Raw genomic sequence first — 21,396 nt, forward strand, 5'->3', positions numbered from 1 at the left:
CTTGAAAAATGATATAATAAAATGGTTAACCTCCTGGTAAGTCTAATCAAAAAAAGACCTGTTACAAATATATCAAAAATGACAAAAACGATAACATTACAGATCACACAGAAAATAAAAGAAAGATATTATAAACAATTTTATGAACATAATTTAAAAAATTTAGAGGAAATGAACATATGTCTGATAGAAAAAACCTGCTAAAACTGCCATAAGAAGAAAGAGAATATCTGAATATTACTATTATCTGCTAAAGAAATTGAATCTGTAATTTAAAACCTTCCTACAAATAAAATTCCAAACTTAGATAGCTTGACCAGTTTAGAAAAACAATCATATATTTATAAACTCTTTCTGAAAATAAAAAAATTGAGATCAATTTCTAAGTCATTTCATAAGGCCAGCATAATATTGATATAAAACCTGACAAAAACATTGCAAGAAAGGATATCATAATCCATCTCAAACACAAAAACATAAAAAAATTCTAAACAAAACATTTGAGGATTCCAGTGAAATGAATCTTTTAAAGTTTGGAGAGATACTATATTATGACAAAGTTGGATTGATTCCATGAATGCAAGGTTGATTTAATGTTTGAAAATTAATATAAGGGATGACAAATTAATAGCACAAAGGAAAAAATAATAATAATTTCAAAAGATTCAAAAGAAGCACTCAGGCAGAAAATCATCAATTTACACTTTAAAAAATAGAAAACTAACAGTAAAAGGAAACTTCTCCATCTAAAACTGAGTATCTTTCAGCAAATATCTTATTTAATAAAATGATATTGAAAATTTATCCCCTAAATTCAGGAAGGAGAAAGGAGATGCCCATTGTTATCATTCATATTCCACATGTACTGCATAAACTTGCTAGTGAGATAAGGCAAGAAAATAAGTAAAAGATACACTGACTGGAAAGGAATGAATAAGACTACTCATTCATAAACCTGATTATACACATTAAAATGTCCCCAAAGAATCTATAGATAAACAAGTAGAATTAATAAATTATTTTATCAAAGATACAACTTGGCTTGTGGATACATGGTCATGTTCGTTTTGTGATCTTTTATTGAACTGTATACTTAATGACTTATTCAGTTTTTTTGTCTATATGTTATACTTCATTAAAAATTGTTAACAGAAAATGCAGAGAAGTATGGCTATAATCTTGGAATAAAGACCTTCCTAAGGAATTTGTAAATTGCATAAAGAAAGATAACTTTGCTTCACAAATCAGAAATCTTCTAAAGTATAAAAAATAATGAAAGACAAGTGGTACACTGGGAAAATATTTGCCAAAATAAATTAAAGCATACATAGCATAGCTATCCAGATTACAAAACAAAAAATTTCCTCAAAACAAATTTTAAAAAGAAAAGTCAGAGAATTATTTCCAAACATATGGAAATAATTTCAACTTCAGTATTACTTAGGAAAATGCAAAGTAAAGCAAATATAAGATTTAAAAAATGATTACCAATATCAAATGTTGGCTAATATGTGGGGAATAGATGTAAGTGTGTACAGCACTTTTGGAAGGCCAATATGATAATGCCTATCCACAATAAAAATGAGTATTGTCTTTGACCCAGCAATTACATTCCAGTGTGCCTCACTTGTAAAATTATACATGTGCTCACAATTAGTCATATGCATGGACTTTCACTAATAGGAAAAATTGGAAATAATCTAAATTCATCAATTCATGAATAGTGATACAAACTCTGGTGTGTCTGTATTGTATAGCTCCAAGAATAGGGTAGATATTATCTGTAGTGATATAAAAAGATCCTAAGTCATATTAGGAAGTAAAAATAGTAAATTACAGAGTAATATATCTAGTTGGATTCTATTTCTCTATTAAAGAAAATAAGCTATCAGTATATTTAAGATTGTATGTACATTTATGCGTTTGTTTTGTTTTTGTAAAATAAAGGGACAGGTCTAGAGAAATATACAACAAAACAACTGCAGGGACAGTTCTGGGGAAGGAATTAAGAGGATAAAAGAATTCAGGACCTTTGCTTTTTGTCCTATTGCTGGAATTTGTTTTAATTTTTTACATAAAGAATCTATTCTTACATTACTTGAATAATTAAAAGGGAGGAAGAAAACAATAAAAAGCTCAGTACAAATGTGATATGGTTTTTATTGTAATGTCCGTGTTTTATAATATTGCTTTTTGGTGGTATATTGAAGAGGTTAGCATTTGCACAAATACTTAGTCATACAATAATACAAGAGATTCAGAGGTGATAAATAACATTCCCACTTGTAGTGACTGCAAGGGAAAGTCCTAATGAAATTACACAGGAAATGCCAAGAGAGACATCTAGGTGTAGACAGAACACTAGTAGTGAATATAGACAAAATCAACATTTCCATGGTCCTTACTGTATGTTTTTTGGTTTCCTCTAATTTTTCTTCTCTCTTTTAGGGAGACATTAAAAAATGGAAGTAGTTTCTTGCTACAAAGAGACTACTTTAAAAAGTATGCTAGAATGCTAAATACGGATTTTGATGAGTATCTAAAGAATTCTCAAAGCCAAGGCACATTTGTCTGAGCATACAGTATATATATTTTAATTACATTAAGTGAGATTTCTAAGCATCTGACATCAGTTTACTAGAAAACATTTAATTAAGTATTTGAACATACAGTGTTAAATAAAATGTTTAAAAGAAGACATTAGGACTCTGCAGTTCTAACTGCAGTCATAACAGATGCGTGGAAGAGCAGTAGAATCTCTTCCTGTAATCAGGGACAATAGAGCCCATTTGCTCTGTGTTCTCCTTTTATTCGCTTGATTCCTTGACTGTTGTCTGGTTTTTCTTACCACCTCTCCCTCAGTGATGATGCATTATTCATCAAACCCTACGTTTGAGAAGGGTTGCATCTTGTAATCAGAGCAGTGGGTCCTAAGTTTTTTACTCAGAGACCATTGTGCATATATACATTTAAAAATCATTTGTTCCCCTAGTAAAAGTAAAAAGTGAGTCTCATTAAATGTTTTCACTTGGGGCATTGTCTAGCTACTGGAAGTTACAAGACTGACTTTTATCTGGTGATTAAATATGAATCAAGCATTTCAGCTTTAGCCGATTCCATGTAAACACTGCAGACAGAAACTCTTTTATCCTATGCTGTACTGTCTTTAAGAGGGAGTGTATGAGGTTAGACACATGGGAACAGGCCTCCCAAGTGCAGGGTATTTACATACAGCTGTGATGACCTCTGTCAGGACAAAGCTGCAAAGGGGGTATCTGTAACCTCTCATATTGGACACCCTATTACATTCCAGCACCCTTGAGGGCCTACCGCCCTACTATTTCCCAGTCCATACAACGTCACTTGAGACTTTCCAGTGTGGTCCTCCTGAGAGCCCAAGCCTCCAAAATAGCCATCATTATGCAGACTTTGCAGATCCCGCTCTCCTTATTGAATATCAAAATTTACTATTGCTCATTTCTTTTCCCTTAAGATATACTTATGTGACTACAGTTCAGCTGGGGATGGATGAAAAACAAATTCTGGTCTTAGTAGCTGATAAATGACTTAACCAGGTCTCCCTTTCAAATAGCACTGGTATTTGAAAAGTAATTTTTTAATATCGTTAGACAGCATGAAATATTGCATGTAAGCATCTAACACAGAATCCCCAGTGCCTGCTCTTGTTGATGTCTATAGAAAATGCTGACTGGTCTGGACACATTTGCCCCAACTTCCAACTGTGCATGAAAACTTCAGAATATTTTAAAAATCCAAATTTTTATTTTCTTAGGAGCAGGAAGAAAACACTCCTTGAAAGGGTGTTAGCAAAGGGAGGTGAGGGTAGGGAGAACCTTAATTTGGATCCTTTTTCAGTTGAAATGCAACCTTTAAGAAACTTTTGACAACCATAGACCAGAACTCTATCTAAATTGCTTCCCTATCTATCAGCTGTTTTTGGAAGAGAAACCCATCCCTGCAACCACTTCTTAGAACTGTCTTGATTTTTCATGGGGTGAAAAATTTAGCATGTGGTGTCTGGCAAATAAGGTGGCTATCGTTACTGTTGTTCTGCTGTCATAAAGAGCACAGGGGCAGCAGGTTGGGGGAGGGTCTCATTTTGAGATTTGGCTTCTTTATCTGCAGTGCTTATTGGCTCTGTGGTTTGTATTTGCTCTCTAAATGTTGGCTCATTGTCTAGTTATCAGTACATTCTGGCCCTATGTCCTCGACAACAGCAAAGTATAATCCAGATTCTAGAAGGGCTTAAATATTGTTTTCCTCTAATAGTAATGACAATAATGGTTAATATTCATTGATATCATACGCTGTGCTAAGGACTATATTAAGCCCTGTCTATAGATTATCCTGTTTAATCCTTACAACAATTCCATGAGGAAGTTATTATTATTACAGTTTTATAGATAGAGAATCCACAGGTCAGAGAAGTTAACTAATTTGTCAAAGATCATATGCTAGTAAGTAACAGAATTAGAATCAAAACTCCAGGTCTGGGCTTCCCTGGTGGCGCAGTGGTTGAGAATCTGCCTGCCAATGCAGGGGACACGGGTTCGAGCCCTGGTCTGGGAGGATCCCACATGCCACGGAGTAGCTGGGCCCGTGAGCCACAACTACTGAGCCTGCGCGTCTGGAGCCTGTGCTCCGCAACAAGAGAGGCCGTGATAGTGAGAGGCCCACGCACCGTGATGAAGAGTGGCCCCCGCTTGCTGCAACTGGGGAGGGCCCTCACACAGAAACAAAGACCCAAAAAACAGCCAAAAATAAATAACTAAATAAATAAATTCAAAAAAAAGGGGAGGTTGTGGGTGTTCCTGCCCCGAAGAATCACTTAAAAAAACAAAAACAAAAACAAAAAAAAACTCCAGGTCTACATTATTAAGATACTCTACTTCAGTCATTCCTTGAGTGGTCTCTTCCTCCCACTCCACACATTGCCTGCTCTAGCTTGTCACTAAGTTATGTCTGGCAGAAGATATCTCTTCTACCCATGAAATGGAAAACCACTGCCTTTGCAGCTTATCTCCTTTTTCAATAAGGGCTGCTTCCTCATCTTCCTTTTCAAAAATCATTAACCACAATTAGGGTGTTTTAAAGGGGCAGAACAAAAACATTCATTCAACAAATGAGCTTCTACCAAGTGCCAGGCACTGGTCTAGGTAATGCAGATATAACAAAGCAAACAAAATATCTGGCTTCATGGTGCCTATAGGCCAGGGTGGGAAGACAGGAAATAAGCAAGTCAATGATCAAGATAACTGTTGTAGTGATACATGCTTCAAGAAAAATAAAACAGAATGATAAAAGCAAGTGACTTACAGAAGGCTACTCTACTTCAGATTGTAGCAAATGACTGGTAACAACACCAGGGACCAGCAGTAAGGGTCTTCTTGACTGGATTTTGCTTTATCCACACATTGGAGCACTAATTAGCTGCAAAAGTAACAAGGGGGGGGGGGGTCTCTGAATATTGATACGGAATGATTGCCAGAGTAGTTTGTTATTTAATATTACTACCTTTTGCATAAGAAAGGGGAAATATGGCTCTCTCTCTCTCTATATACATATGTTGCTATGCGTGTATGTGTATACAAAGATATATATGTATAAACAAAAACATATATTTGCTTATATTTTTTAAAAGACACAGTGGCTGAATAAAACAAAACTAATGAAAAAGGTAACTCATACGAGAGAAGGGACAAGAGCAGAATGGAAAGAAATGGGAGTGAGATTTTTGTGAATGTGTGTGCCTTGGTACCTAATTTTGACTATAGAAGATAAATGTTTTCCAAAATTTGAAGAAAGTTATTGATTCCAAAAATAGTGAAAAAGATTGAAAACAAGATTCAGTGAGATTTTTAATAAAAATTAAATACTAAGTAGATGCCATCTACACTGTTTCCTTACTGGTTCTTGAATCCACAAGCATATTCCTGCCTTAGGACCTTTGCATTTAACACACTCTATTTGGAGCAATCTTCTCCTGTATCCCATAGCTTATTCCCTTACTCTATCAGGTATCTGATGGTATTTCCTGAGTCATCTGTTTAAAGATGACTTCACTCTTTTACAGCATTTATTACCGTTTGTCAAGCCATGTGATATGGGAAAAGTGTGGCTGAAACACTGGAAGAAGCTGTTAATATTCAACAATAGCTGTATTCTTCTGTTCTTTCCAGGCTTAGAGCTACATTATGTTTTCCAGCCTCCTTTGCAATTAGGTATATGTGGCCAGTCATGTGGGTAAACTAAGTTCTGGCCAATTGAATATGGGTAGAAATGATGTTCAAACAATTGCAGAACTGGTCCATACAATTACTTTACCCAATCCTCCATCCTTTTGCTGTTTTCCCATATATCACTGAATGGAGGAGACTTCAAAGACATAGATATGGGTAGAGTTTCAAGAGCAAAGGATCTTGAACCTGAAGACCTAGGAGCAGGGCCCCACTACTACCATATTTTTCCCTGGAACATGAGCATGACATAAAACTTAATTTTGTTAAGCCCCATATCTGTCAAAGTCTGAACAGTAAAACAGAAATCACAACTTTATTTACAGCAAAAGAAAATTAACTCAGGGAATTAGTTGACATAGATGATGGCCGAGATGAGAGCCAAATGAGACAGAGATAAACCAGAGGTTAGTATCAGCAGGAACCTACTGCCATGCTAGCCAAGAGATCCCAGGGCCTGGCAGAAGCCTGGACCGTGGAAAGGGTACTCTCAGGGTATAGCCACTGTATCTTGGAAGGGTTACCAGGGGAAGGAAATATCCTAGACTCTCCTTTCCCTGACCTCCAGTCTCTTGGCAATGCCTTCCATTAGCTGGATTGATCTGGAAGTGAGATGAGAATGGAACCTGTGAAGAGCAACCTGTAGGGATCACCTCACCTACAATCAGAGCAGAGTAGGAAGAGGGTAAGGCTCAGGCCGTTACTAATATTGAATTTCTGGGTTTCTTTAGGTCTTGGTGAATATGCTAACTTCTATTTCCAGTGTAACAAAAAGCTTCTGGAGGGTTGTGAGCAGAATAATGCCATGATCTGACTTAAAATATAATAACATTACTCTGGCAGCAATGGAGAATATACTATAAACCGTGTAGGAGAAGGAGCAGGGAACAGTAGGCTATACTGAAGAAATCTAGGCAGAAGACGCAGATTGCTTGGACTAGGGTGGAAATGGTAGAGGGAATGAGAAGTGGTTGGATATTTGGAAGCTTGAGCTAACAGGGTTTTTGAAAGATTGAATATGAGGTGTGAGGGAAAGAGAAGAGCCAATGAGACTTCAAGATTTTTGGTCTGAACCACTAGGTGAAAGATAGTACCAGTTACTAGACTGGGACACACTTAGGTTTAGAGTTTAGAGGAAGGAATGAGGAGTTACTAGATTTTTGAGATGCTTATAGGAATACCAGTGTTCATTGGGTGCCTTAGACAGCTACTCACCTCCTACATTTCCAGTAGCGGGCAGTCTCTGCTAGGAAGTACTGGAAGATCTCATTTCATTGACAGTATCTACTTCGATCATCGCCATCCTTCTAAGAGGTAAAAGAAAAAACCCTATCTATAGTAGCTAGAGATGTCTTTTCATAGAATCATCATTTCACAGTGTTACCATGTCACAATAATAACATCAAGCTAAATATGAGTTCCTTTGGTGGATAGATTAGTGTTACCGCTTTTCTTCATGAAAAATTGTAATGAGATCTGAGCCTTGGAATGGAAGGGAAGAATTTGAGGAGAGAAGGAAGAAAATCAGGTTTTAGACCAAAGTGGAACTGAGTCATAAAATTCAAATACTCAGAGTAATGATTTGAATTAGTTCCCTAAGAACTGAAACTAATCAATATCTGTTATATAATTATAATCTCACCTAAAATACTAAAATTAAGATATATAATTATAAGACTCACCTATAAAATATTTTAAAATAATTATTAATAATAATGATGACCTGAGAATGATGAGATTTATTATACCATATTTTTAAAAAGTATTCTCACATCTTTTACTTTGGATTGCCCTTAGAATAGCTTCTTATGTAAGCATGGCTGGAATTAGTAATAAGAAATGGATTTCGGTTTGTTACCACCCTAGTCTCCTTTTTGAGGGTGTTCAAATTAGTTAGTGTTTCAGATAAGTAATGATGTCTTGAAATGGACACAATACTCCTGATGAGGTCTAAGTAAGACACTATGGTTTCTTTGATCTGGATGCATGACTAGACAATGGCAGTATAACATGGTGATTTTAACTAGGTACTCCGCTTCTATCATTCCTTGGTTGATGTGTTATTTCTTTGCTTTTCTGTTTTCTTGCCTAAAAAAATCATATTCTAGGAGGCACTGCATCTTAGCAATTGGGTTATAGCTCTCTTCACTTACCTATCTCTTTCTCTGTGTACTTTCCCAAAGTAAAATGGGAATCTGATAACTCAGAGCAAAAGTCTATAAAAACTGAGTTGCCAAATGAATGCAATGATCCATGATGAAAGCCATCATTATCTACCCCTGGGGCAAAAAATCAGATAGGTGAGAAGTCATTTTTTTGCTGGTTGTGGGTTGAGGGGGTCCTGTAACTATATTCTTGTGTATTACCCATCGCTTTCCCTAGGGTGAATTATTGATAACTTTTTTGGTAAATTCTCCTTAGATTGATTAAAGTTTATAGATGAAGCAAATATTCACAAAACGTGACAGCTATTGTGGGGGTGGGACATGGATAGATTAAGTCAGAATGGGGGAAACAGCTGTTTCTTTAGTAACAACATATATGAGATACTGGCTTCATTAATTTTACTACCTTTGTAAACTTAATTAACAAACATCTGCATCCTGTTATCTATTCCCCGAGGTTCTGACATTTTCCACATATTCAAATACGTTCACTTTTATTGATTGAACATTTCCCAAGCAGCTATTTTGACAAAGTTACCAATTGGTGATGTGTCAGGGGTAAAACTATACTTTTTGAGGCTTTAATTGGTCAGAATATCAGCGCAATTTTTGACCACTAATCATGGGATATGGGAGAAAAACTGGGTACATCACATTTTTCTTTCTTTCTTTCTGTCCGATTCCACAGATGTCAGCAAAAAATCCAAGATGACTTCCATGTCTGTAATGCACAGATAACTAAGTTTCAGATCAATTCAGTTTCAGTTTTAAAAATAACCAGTGATTCACTATGCAGATCTTAGATGTATTTTTATCCTCCCAGGCATGTGCCTTTGTCCCTTTGGTGCCCCTTCAACAACCACCCAGGGCTTGATCTCCTCAATAATGGCAGATTTATTGCTGTGATTACAAGGAATGGGGAAATCTGTCTTCTTCTCTTTCATATGAATGTGAGGGCCTAGAAGTGGATTTTGATGGAGGTGGACAAAATTATTTTACCTCCTAAAGACCTCTGGTGAGTGAGTTTGTGGGCAAAAGATACTAACTGTGTCTAAAAGCCCTCTGAACTATGCCCATTTCTCTTAAAGTTATTTCAAAGGACATCCCTGGCAACCAACTGATCGCTCAGCCTGCATTATCAATGGCCTTTGTAGGTGCCACAATTTAAATTGGCTCCCTGGCTTCTTGGGATGATAGTTAATATTTTCGAGGGATATATCTCAGTGCCAATGGAATACAGTTTGGAAACGGAAAATTACAGACATATAGGTAAAAAGAATTATTCATTTTTATGGAAGAAAATGTGTTCTTTTAATATGCTGCGATTATTTTTAGATGTTAAGATGAGAGCATGACTCACCACCCTTCCATTTCATCCACCACTTGTGCCAGCCCCCACTCATCTTTCCTGACACATTGTGCTGATGAAGGGAGTGACAGCCTGTTCTCCACAGTGTGGTCATCACTGCATGTTGCAGCTGCTTTGGGAAAATATGGGGTGCTCTACATCTTGAATACAGATTCCCAGACTGAACATTAGTATTCTGTGGGTCAGTCCACTCTGTGACCTCAAGTATATATCATCACATAGGGCATTCACTGGGAACACTTCTTCCTAGTGTTTTATTTTTGTTTTTCTTCACCACACCTCGTGGCTTGCAGGATCTTAGTTCCCCGACCACGAGGGCCACAGCAGTGAAAGTGCCGAGTCCTAACCATTGGACCGCCAGGGAAGTCCTCTACTGGTTGACGATAATGTTTCAGAATCTTAGAGATGTAGGTTCAAATCTGACCCTCACCTCTTAGAAGTTACTGACTCTAGGTGGGGTTTGTAACCACACTGAACATCTTTTTTGCAGGGCAATGAATAATACCAACTCAGTGGGGTTATTTGAAATATTAAATGAGATCATGATTACAAAGAATTTAGCACAGTGCTTTGCACAGAGTATGCAAGCCATCACTCTCATAATACCGAGAATCACTGTTGCAATCACGATGATTTCAACTGTAGCCCCTCCCATTTTCTCACCTGCAAAACTAAAATATGCCTATAGCACCCACTAGAATATCACGAGGCTAAATTTCTACATCCTTATATGAGCATGGTGTGCTTTTGGAGAAGGAACCTTAGAAAATCCAACTCGTTATTGCTGTTACTGATATTTAAATCCGGGGGCTATTTGATTTGTGGTATTAAAAATTGTCCTTTGCTGTTTATTTTTCTTATGCTTAAGAGACAATTATTTATTTGCAGTCAGTTTTATCAAGCCTTAGGCATGATTCATGTCCTGTCCCATCCTTGGCCAAGATGCGTGTCCACCTGCCCCCCACACTCCCCAATTCTGTTTCTTTGCTGGCCCACTGCTCATATTTTCTGAATTACCCTTTGTGCCAGTCTTTCTATTGCTCCTCTGCCCACCTTGCTTCTTCCAAAAGTAGTCTGTCCTTAGAATAATTTCACCGACTGACCAGAAGGAATATAATCACTGTAAAACACTCTTTAAAAAAAAAAAAAGAAATAACAGAAGATTGTTCAAAATATTGTATACATCATTATCCTCATGTGAAACTCCTCCCCAGAGTCCTTGATTTTCATTGCTTGTAAGACTGGTGGTTAGACAGGTGTTAGCATTTCTTTATCAAGCCAGTGAAGGGACAAACAATTATTGTAGTAAGATTATATCAAATTATTATATTCAGAAGGATTTATGCTATGATGTACAGTTCTCCTTCCTTAGACATCATGCTTCATCATATAAATTTAAATGTCATAAAATTATAGGGGACGTTTCAGAAAAAAACATGCTCATAGTGATTTGTCTGGTGATCCCTTCTTTTCTCACCTCCTTTTCTCTCTTGGCAAAGAGAAAGAGAGAGAAAAAAGATTCTTAAAACTAGCAACATATTGAAAATGAAACTGGCAAACTGCCCTCCTTCTAAGGGGAGGGTGAAAATACCAGTTGACTGTTAGTGATTCAGAAATGAAATTTTGGTATATTTAAGACCATTTTAGAAGGAGGGATGGAAAATGTGAAGCTAAGAAGAAAAAAAAATTTAGGGAAAAGATTATTCTGGTTTCTACATTGGTATGGATATCTGTGTGGTAAAATGAAGGAGAGAAATGACCAAATATAGCTTTCCCACTACTGCTCCTGGCACCCCAGATCCAATACCTTCCTAAACAATGCCTTCAAAAGTGAGTCTATTTTACTTCTAGATGATGCCTAGATTAGACACCCAAAACTTCTAGAAGTCCTAAATGGTGAAAAACATGGTAGTGCCCACTGTCCAAGACCTGTCACATCGAATCCGAATTAGATGTAATACTAAACCTTAAAACACAAATATTAACTTAGCTTCCTTTTAGAATGAACTTTTCTCATTGTGTTTGTGTCTATCTTAATAATATGCTATGTACAGACTTAGTGTGAAAAACCTGCATTGCCTTAAAGTTTACCAGATAAGGAATGACAGGTTGTAAACAGTTGAAGTACTCAGTCTTAAGGTAGTCCTCTAGCTTTTTATTGATAAGCTTGGGGTAAGTTCCCTAAGCCTCAGGTTTTTATAAGGGACATGCAGATAATAGTACATACAGCATAGAGTTTTCGAGAGAATTAACTGAGATAATGCTCAATAAATGTCACTGTTATTATCCAAATTATTTGAGTTCTCACTTCTTAATCAAGTAATCATGAGCAATGGGGCCAAATACCTGAGCCACCAATATTTCTCCTATAAAAAAGAAAATGAATATCAGCAAAATGGGAGTCATGAAAGAGTGATATTGTGGAGAGGTGGAGAGAAATCATATACGATTTAAAAAAATAGTCTGGCACATAAGAGACATGCAATAAATCTTGATTCTCTTTTACCAACCTGCCTTACCAGTACCAGTGCTGACCAGTAGCTTTATTTATTTATTTATTTATTTATTTATTTGTCTGGAAGTGTAGTACAAATTGTGTGAGAGTTGCTAAGGAGAGGGGATGGAGAGAAGGTCACAGAAATCAGGAAATTCTTTTCTTCATTTTGCTTCAACTTACCTTGATGATTCGGAGCTACTTTACCAAAGAGAGATTAGAGAAAATCATCATGCGTATAGCTCGGGCGCTTACTCTGTTTCATTGGGATTTTACAGAATTTTAAGTAGAGAAATAGTTTCATAATAGTATAGAACATTAAACGTGGAATTGGTTAGCAAAATAGGAAGATCTGAAAAGGACAATTTTCTTCTCGAGTTGAAATTAAACACCTACACTATCAGCAGTGGCACCAGGGGGTAGACTGTAGGAAATCTGAACATTTAGTTGAAATAAAAGTTTGCCAGCACAAATGGATTGTCTTAATTCTTTTCTTACTTTCTTGATAGTTGTTTGGTTTTATATTGATTACTAGTAGCTTTGCTGGGTTATTTATAGGAATTTACTAAAATTAGAAAAATTTTAAGGCCTAATAAATATTTTTAAAAGTGCTCAACTAAATATCTAATATTCATAATAGGACATTCACAATAAAATCTAGCCATATTTTGATGAAAGGCCCATGTGCTTGTTGTGACTGTACTAAATATATTGTTATAAAGGCAAATCTCAACTATTGTCATCTTCAAAATGTTTTCTATAATTAACTTTTATAGCAAACTTACCACTTGCCACGTTCTATTCTAAAAACTGCGTTTACAACATATATTGTTTAACATAACATATATTAACTTCTTTAATACTTAGTAAAACTTGTCTAGTAGGTAGTATTAATTTCTTTACTTTATACATGAGAAAATTAAGGCACATAATGATTTTTTAACTCTATCAAACTTTTGGAGCCAAGATACAAATCCAGTGCCTATTTGTAATTATTTTGCTGTATTTCCTCCCTGTAAAACAGACATGGAAAAAAAAGTTCATTTCTCCAACCCCATTTGGACTTCAGAGCCAAAAAATATTTCTTAATCTGTGGGGGGGAAAGCCATTGGGATTTCTCAATTCAAATCATAATTGTTCAAGCAGTAAGGAAATAGACAAAATACTTGAAATAATAGTTTTAAAACTGGGCATGAAGGGATGAAGGACAGTGAACCCTGAAAGATGGAAAATAAATAAAGTGAGCCAAACAAATTCCCCAGATTACTAATTTAAGAGAGTATCAAAGCCCTCATACATGGAGGAGAAAACTATATGGAGCCTAAGTTAAGGAGTTAGGGAGACAGAGTTGTGAATCCAGGCAGACAAAGGCAGCTATAGTACAGGATGGATGACCAGAGAGAACACGTGGAAAGAGAATTCCAGAGATCTGTAAAGGGTTTCCCTCAAGTATTCAGTTGCACGTGCATGTGGGAAAATGCTTCAAGACTAGGGAAATGACTACCAAAAAGGATTAGGAGTAGCAATGTCTGGCATTCACACCAGACCAGGAATAGTGCCTATTTGCATCAGGCAGATTGAAAAATCTCATGATTCACAGAGAACTGGGCAGATCTTGCCTCACTAGTGGGGAATAATTATTTCTAGGATGAGTATTTTTCCGGAAGGAACTAACGATCATTAAGCAAGACATGAAGGAATCAAACTATTTCTAAGTAATTGCATCCCAGAACAAAGTTCAATAATATTTATAAGAATATAATAATACTCAGCATCCAGTAAAGTAAAATTTGTAATGTCTGGCATTCAAAGATTACCTGATATATAAGAAAATATTACCCACAGTGAGGAGAAAAACAGTCAATTGAAACCATTCCAGATCTAAGCCATATGTTAGAATTAACAGGTTAGGACTTTAAAAACAGTTATTATAGATATATTCTGTAGGTTTAAAAAGTTAAATAGAGCTATAGAAGATATAAAAAAGACCCAAGTCAAACTTGGTGAGATGAGAACAACAATGTGTAGGATGAAATATACACAATATATGAAGGGATGTGATTAACAGCATATTAGTGTAGAAGAAAAAAATGAGTGAATTTGAAGACATAACAAAACTGAAGAGAACATTACGGAGCTGTGGGATAACTTCACATGACCTAGTATATATTTGGAATCCCTAAAGGAATGAGAGGGAGAAAAATATTTGGAAAAGTTGGTCTAGAAAATTTTTCCAAACTTGATGAAAATTATAAACTTACAGTACCAAGAAGCTTAATAATCCCCAGGCACAAAAAACATCGAGAAAGCTACACCAAGGTACACAATACTAAATTACTCAAAATCAGTGATAAAGAGAAAATCTTTAAAGCAAATAGAAAAAACTAGTAAATACAAAATATCAAAAATAAGTATGATGGCAGATTTCTTATCAAAAACAATGCAATCAAGAAGACAGTGAGCAACCTCTTTAATGTACTGAGGGAAAAAGCTGTTAAACATGAATTTTGTATCCAATAAAAATATTTTTTCATATGTGAAAATGAAATTAAAACTTTTGTAGACAAAGCTGAAAGAATTCATTGCCAGAAGACCTGCACTACAGGAAATGTTAAAGAAAGTTCTTTAGTCAGATGGATAAGTAAGCAAGACAGAAATGTGAATCTATACAAAGTATGAATAGCACTACAAGTGGCAACCACATGAATTCTGTTCCTAGAACACTCCTCAATAATCTTCTTGCATGCAAATCTCAGAATATCAAATTATATAATGACCTGCATCAATAATGGGGAAAATGGTAGTAATTAAATCCTAATGCTTTAAAATATCAAACCCAATCTAACTATTGACAAAATAATTTTTTAAAAAATTAAAACTAATGGCAAATTCATTAATTGGGTAATATTTACTATCTCTTCTCAATTATGCTGTTTATTTATTTGAAGTTTCTCTAAGAAAGAGATTGTATGTACTTGAATTTCACAAATGTGTGATAATTACACTAGTATGATACTTTCTTAACAAAAACCAAGTTCAGGTTGCTTTCAGATATTGACTTTTCTTAGCAAGGCACAGTCTTTGTAGAAAAATTTATTCTTTACATTAGGAAAAAAACTAAAGACTAATTCATGAAATCACTAATAAATCTTGTTTCCTATTTCTAGACTTCCTACATTTGACCTAAGTCATATATATATGTGTATATATATATGTGTGTGTGTGTGTGTGTGTGTATATCTTCCATTATAAAATCACTCAGACAAAGTAATATTTTGATTAATAAAGTTGTCATATTAACAAATGTGCTTGGGGAGGTATATAAACATTTATAATACATGGAAAGATGCTGGAAGAAGGCATTCCAAATTGATAACAGAAGTCACTTCAAGAGAAGGTACTGTCTGGAACTGGGGATTGGAGACTGAAGATGAGGGGCAAGGAAAGAATCAATTATCTACATTCTCTGTGTTAGCATTCATTTAACCCACAATGTATTGTCTTGTAACAAAAAAAAAGTCATGACAAGTTTGCAATGTTAAATCAATATATCTATAGAAAGATATAGATATATATATGTTATTACATTTATATATTATATATAATTATAACATATAATATATATCCCATAAGTTATATATGTTTGTTATATATACACATTATATATACATATATACATAGTTATATATATATGCATGTACACATATATATATATGTATGTGTATTTGTAGTCATATATAAAACTTATGGAAAAAAAAATAAAACTTATGATGCCATAAGCACAGACATTTTTGGGGAGAATACGCAAGACACCATTAATAGTTGTGCATCTGGGGAGGGAGCTCGTAGGTCTAGGTACGAGACTTCCTATTCTTTGTTCAATACCTTTTGTACTATTTGAGTTCTCTTGAGCACTTGATGTGTGGTTAGTCCAAATTGAGATGTGCTGTAAATGTAAAATATACACTGGCTTTTGAATACTCAGTATGAAAAAATAAAAGAAGGTAAAAAATCTTACTAATAATATCAATATTATAATGATTATATGTTGAAATGATAATATTGTAGGTATATTAACTAAGTAAAATCTACTTATTAAAATTAAAAAATCATAACTGTCACCTGAGTCGGGTGTACATTCAGAATGAATACTTTGTATAAGGGATAGTATTTCCGTATTCCTACATAGCAATATTTCTTAGAACATGCCTTAAAAGTGTCTTGATGTGCGTTATTTTCTTCACTTTAAAGATGACAAGATAGAGGCAGAAAAGGTTTAGGAGAATTTTAAAAATTTCATAGTGAATTAAATTTAACTTTATGAGTTAATTTTTTCAGTTGGCAAGATATATGAGCAATTACATTTTCTTAGAAATATAGATGAAGCAGAAATATTAAACATTTAATCAGTTCATTACTCTAGCATTTAAAGGAAGGTTTTTTAATGTCATTTCTACAGAGAGGTCTTTATCCCAAACTAGGTTAGGTGACACTGGTATGTGCTTAAAGAAGTCTGGAGATCTCGTAATTCTTGCTATAATTTCAGTGAATTATTTTTCTCTTATTAAACTAAGCACCAAAAAAAAAAAAAAAAAAAAAAACTAAGCACCAAGAGATCAATGTCTTTCTATCTTGTCTGCCATTTTACATCTAGTCATTAGGGTATTAGGAAACTAGCTGATACTCAGCAACCATTTAACGAATGAATTAAGCAAGCAAACAGACAATCCTGGAAATTAGGAATTCTTTATTTTAAAAAATATAATAGATCTCTTTGCAATGCTCCATTGCATTAATTACTCATTTATTTGTTTTACAAATAATTTATTGATATACCTTCATAGAATTGTGCTAGGAAACATACTCAGTGCTCATGGACTTATGTACTTGAGTAAAACCTTAATCTGTTTCATAGGTTTTTTTCATTGTTTACAGGGGTAGAAAATAATTGCACTTTCCTCATCTCACACCTGGGGTTAATGCTAACTTCTTTTATTAGTAAACACTTAACATTTACATTTCAGAAGCTTTCAAATTCTCTTCTTGTCACAGTGTCATGCTGGCATTAGCAGAAGTATTGGATGCTGTTGCATATTTCACCCTCTTTTGTGGGTGGCATGACATTAAAGATGACATAGTACTCATCTTGCAGATGAAGAAATAAATATTTTGTAACTCTAAAGAGTGAAGATTGATAGATATGTAATTTCTCAGTGTGCCAAGAAGGGCATTCTACAATCTGCATAAATCCTGAGGTTGTTAAACTTACAAGGCAACGTGAAATAAATCAATGCCTTAAAGATAGCTGGTAATGAATTGTTATGGAATTGACAATAGCATGATATTTTACAATTTTACAAGAGCAAGCTAGCTTTGTATCTCATTGGCTGTACAAGTGAGCAGCTTTGCTTTTCCTTCTTAGGCAGATATTTAGATCTCTTTTGAGATGAGGCAAACCAAGTTCTCCCTTTCCCCAGCATGTTGATGAGAATGCACAAATATACACGGTTTATTAATCAATTTTAAATCTTTGAATAATAAATGAAATGAGATGAACTAAAAGGATAGTGTAGCAAGGTATCATGGATTTTTAAAATCAAACAAATCATCCCCTATGGACAGATTCTGAAGGCTTTAGGACTCACAGGACTTATTTATGCAATTCATTGAAAACCTCTTGGAAAGACTGACTCGGGGAATCATTTCTTCAAAATGATGAGCTTTCCTGCATTTCTGTATCTCCTCCTAGAATGCACACTTTACAATACTGATGCAGTACAGCCTCTGATCTTTGCTACCTGACTCATGAACACACACACACACACACACACACACACACACACACACACACACAGGGATAGCAGCCATATAAAATCTGATAAAGAGAATTTTGGAGAGATATATGGAATAAATTACAGAAGTATGAGAATCATTATTCTCAGTTTTAAATAGGATCTACATAACATGGAAGAAACCAATGAAAAACATTCATTTAATAAATGTTATATTTTTCACATATAAAAGCAAATACATGGTTTTGATCTTTTTTTTCCAAACTGAGTTGATATTTTAGTATCTTATTCACAGACGATGACCGCATTAAGAAATTTGCTGTATTTGCCTATGGAAAATTATTACTTCTGACTTCATGAATTTCTTCAAGTGATAGGACTATGGCTGAATAGAAAGAGCAAGGGACTTGTACTAGAAAACATGGGTTCAATTACTATTATTTTCATTTAGTAGCTCTGCAAACTTTTGTAAGTATAATTTTAAAGAAATACATTTAGAGAGATGATCAAAGTCTCTTAACGTACCATGCTGCACTTTCTCCAGAGAGAAAATAATCACTCTCTTGAAGCGGTGTGGTATTCTCATGGAGATTTTCATAAATTTGTGTTCTTTCTCACTCTCTCTTCATATATATATGACAAAATATTCAGTATTTTCTGAACTTTGTTTCCCATAAATGGTCTTAAATTATATGGATCATATGATACTTTATTCTCATTATTTATATTATGACATTTTTCCAATTTAAATTTTTACAATTTAGCGGTTGTATTTTGTATTACTGTTTTTATAGCTGTTTGAAAAACAGATTTCTAGATCCTTACTCTGCCTTTGCTTTGTTAGGTGACTGCTTTTCCTCTGCCCCAGTAACGTCTGGGGATTTACTACACTGAAAGAGTAATTCAGAGCATCTTTGAACTGATGATGCTAGGCACAGTTGAGATCAGGGGAGCCCCCCTGAGAAAGAGGAAGATGAGGTAACAATATATATACTGAAGGGTAAAAATAGTGACCATTAAATCTATACCCCCATTTGACCTCCTGCATACTGGGAATCAAGTTCTTTCTCCAAAATTATGGAGATTGGAGGACTCTTCTAAAGATGTCCAACTAGCTCAAAAAACAAATGACACATCTATATCATGCTGTAAAGCACAATTTTAAAATTGCCCATTCTTAATCATTTCTACAGAACCAAATATGTTCATACAAGAGAGGAAAGTTAACAAGGAAGAACTAGACAAAAACAAGTAAACCAGAGAAACCAACTTGGTGGAAAAGATACTAAAAACAAACCTTCTAAAATACTATCATTAATATTCTCAGAAAAAATAGAGAATATATTGCATCTATGAAACATGATGCTATAAAAAGAATATTCAGTAAACAGTAAAAGATTCTTGGAAATTATAAATATGAAGATAATATACAAATAATAGTAGAAGTGTTAGAAAATGTAGAGAAATTATTCTCAAAATTAGAGCAAAATTTTTAAAAGATGAAAAAGGAAAAAGGAAATTGTCATATAAATAATAGGTGCCATAAAGAAAGAGAGCACAAGGAAGGAAATTATCAAAGAAACAATACAAAAAATCTTCCCAGAATTTCAGACTAGAAATTGTCAAACTGAAAAGGGCAATTGGATTAACCTAATTACTATTAAACACATAGAGACAATGTTCTTGAATATTCTTGTTCTTGGAATAATTAATATCATACATATATCAATTATTTGAACTGGTCTATAGCTTCAATGCAGTCACACATACACAGAAACACACACAATAATGATAGTCTTTTCAAGGGACAAAATGGTTTTGTGACATTTATTGCTGCTGAGGATACTTTATAAAAAATTACGATTGCTAATCGTAATAAACCTTGTTATTGTTAAGTGGTAAAGCTTTGTTTTTGTATATTGATCTTATTGTAATGAAACAAACAACCTTAGTTAATTTTTTTACTTGCTTTTAATGATGTTTGTATAGATATTTCCAAATATGCTCTGCAGAACATTAAACTATCCATGAGTAAAGACAATTATATTTCTTCCTTTGCTATCCTTAGAGCCATTAGTTGTATTTCTTATACAATGCAGTGGCTAGAATTTCCAGTGCAATGTTAACTGATATATTCAGTGAATTCTGTGAATTGAATTCAGCAGGTTAAGGAAAACTTTCCTACTTCTAGTTTGCTAAGAATTTTTCTTTTCATGGCTGAGTATTGAACTTTACCTTTCTTTTTAATCTATTAATGTGGCTAATTACATTAATAAGTTTTGGGTCATGCTGTGACTTTTGAAAAATGTATTTCCTGAATTTACTTTTTAATATTTTAATTAAGATTTTGTGTATATGTTTATAAGTGAGATTTGTCTATATTTTTACTTTCTCGCACAGTCACTTTTGGGCTTCGTCACTAAGCTCGTACATACTAAACTCAAAATAAGTTTGGAAATCTTCACTTTTTTTCTATTCTCTTGAACATGTTATATAAAATACAGATTATTTTATCTGTTCATTGAATATTTGGAAAAATCTACACTCATCAGGATATGATGTTTATTCTGTGGATAGATTTTTTTAAAAATATAAAGCCTATTTATTTATTCATGAAAAGCTTATCCAATTACTACAGCATTAAATTGGAACTCTGACTTTAAGTTACCTTTTAATCATTATCACATGGGAATTATGAGGATTTTTTCTTTTTTAAATGTTTTGCCCTGCTGAATGTTCAAATTTTCTAATTCAATTAATTAATTTTCAAATTAAACTGATTCAGTGGGTGTAACTTACTTCCATAAAAATCTTTGAAGGGATTGCAACAGCTATTGGTTTTCCCACTGCTTAATATTTGAGTATTTTAAGCCAAACTCTTTTAAATGTCAAAGAATAGAGCAATACAGTTGATATCTGGTTTTCATTAGGAAGAATAAGACACTGCCTTGTCCTTGAGGAACCAAAGGATTTAAGACAAAGCAAATGTAGATATATTGAATAAAACATTTCAGAACAGGATAATGTCCTAGGAGAAGTTGAAACACATTGCTGTGGCCTTGTGTGATCAGATTCCTGCTCTGTGATTTCTCCTGTTTGACTTATGCTCCTACTTTTTAATGTCTTGCTTACTATGCTCTGACCATCCTGAACTTCCTTCTGAATCTCAAACATTCTAAAGTGATTTGAATCTTAAGTTCTTCATAATTCCTGCTCTCTGTGTGAAGTGCTTTCCCTAGATCCCATATGCCAGCTCCTTTCTCATTAGCTGGATTTCAACTCAGAGGACTTTTATCCCCACCCTAGTTATAGAAGCCCC

Source organism: Balaenoptera ricei, chromosome 8, assembly GCF_028023285.1.
Source record: "Balaenoptera ricei isolate mBalRic1 chromosome 8, mBalRic1.hap2, whole genome shotgun sequence".
NCBI lineage: Eukaryota > Metazoa > Chordata > Mammalia > Artiodactyla > Balaenopteridae > Balaenoptera > Balaenoptera ricei.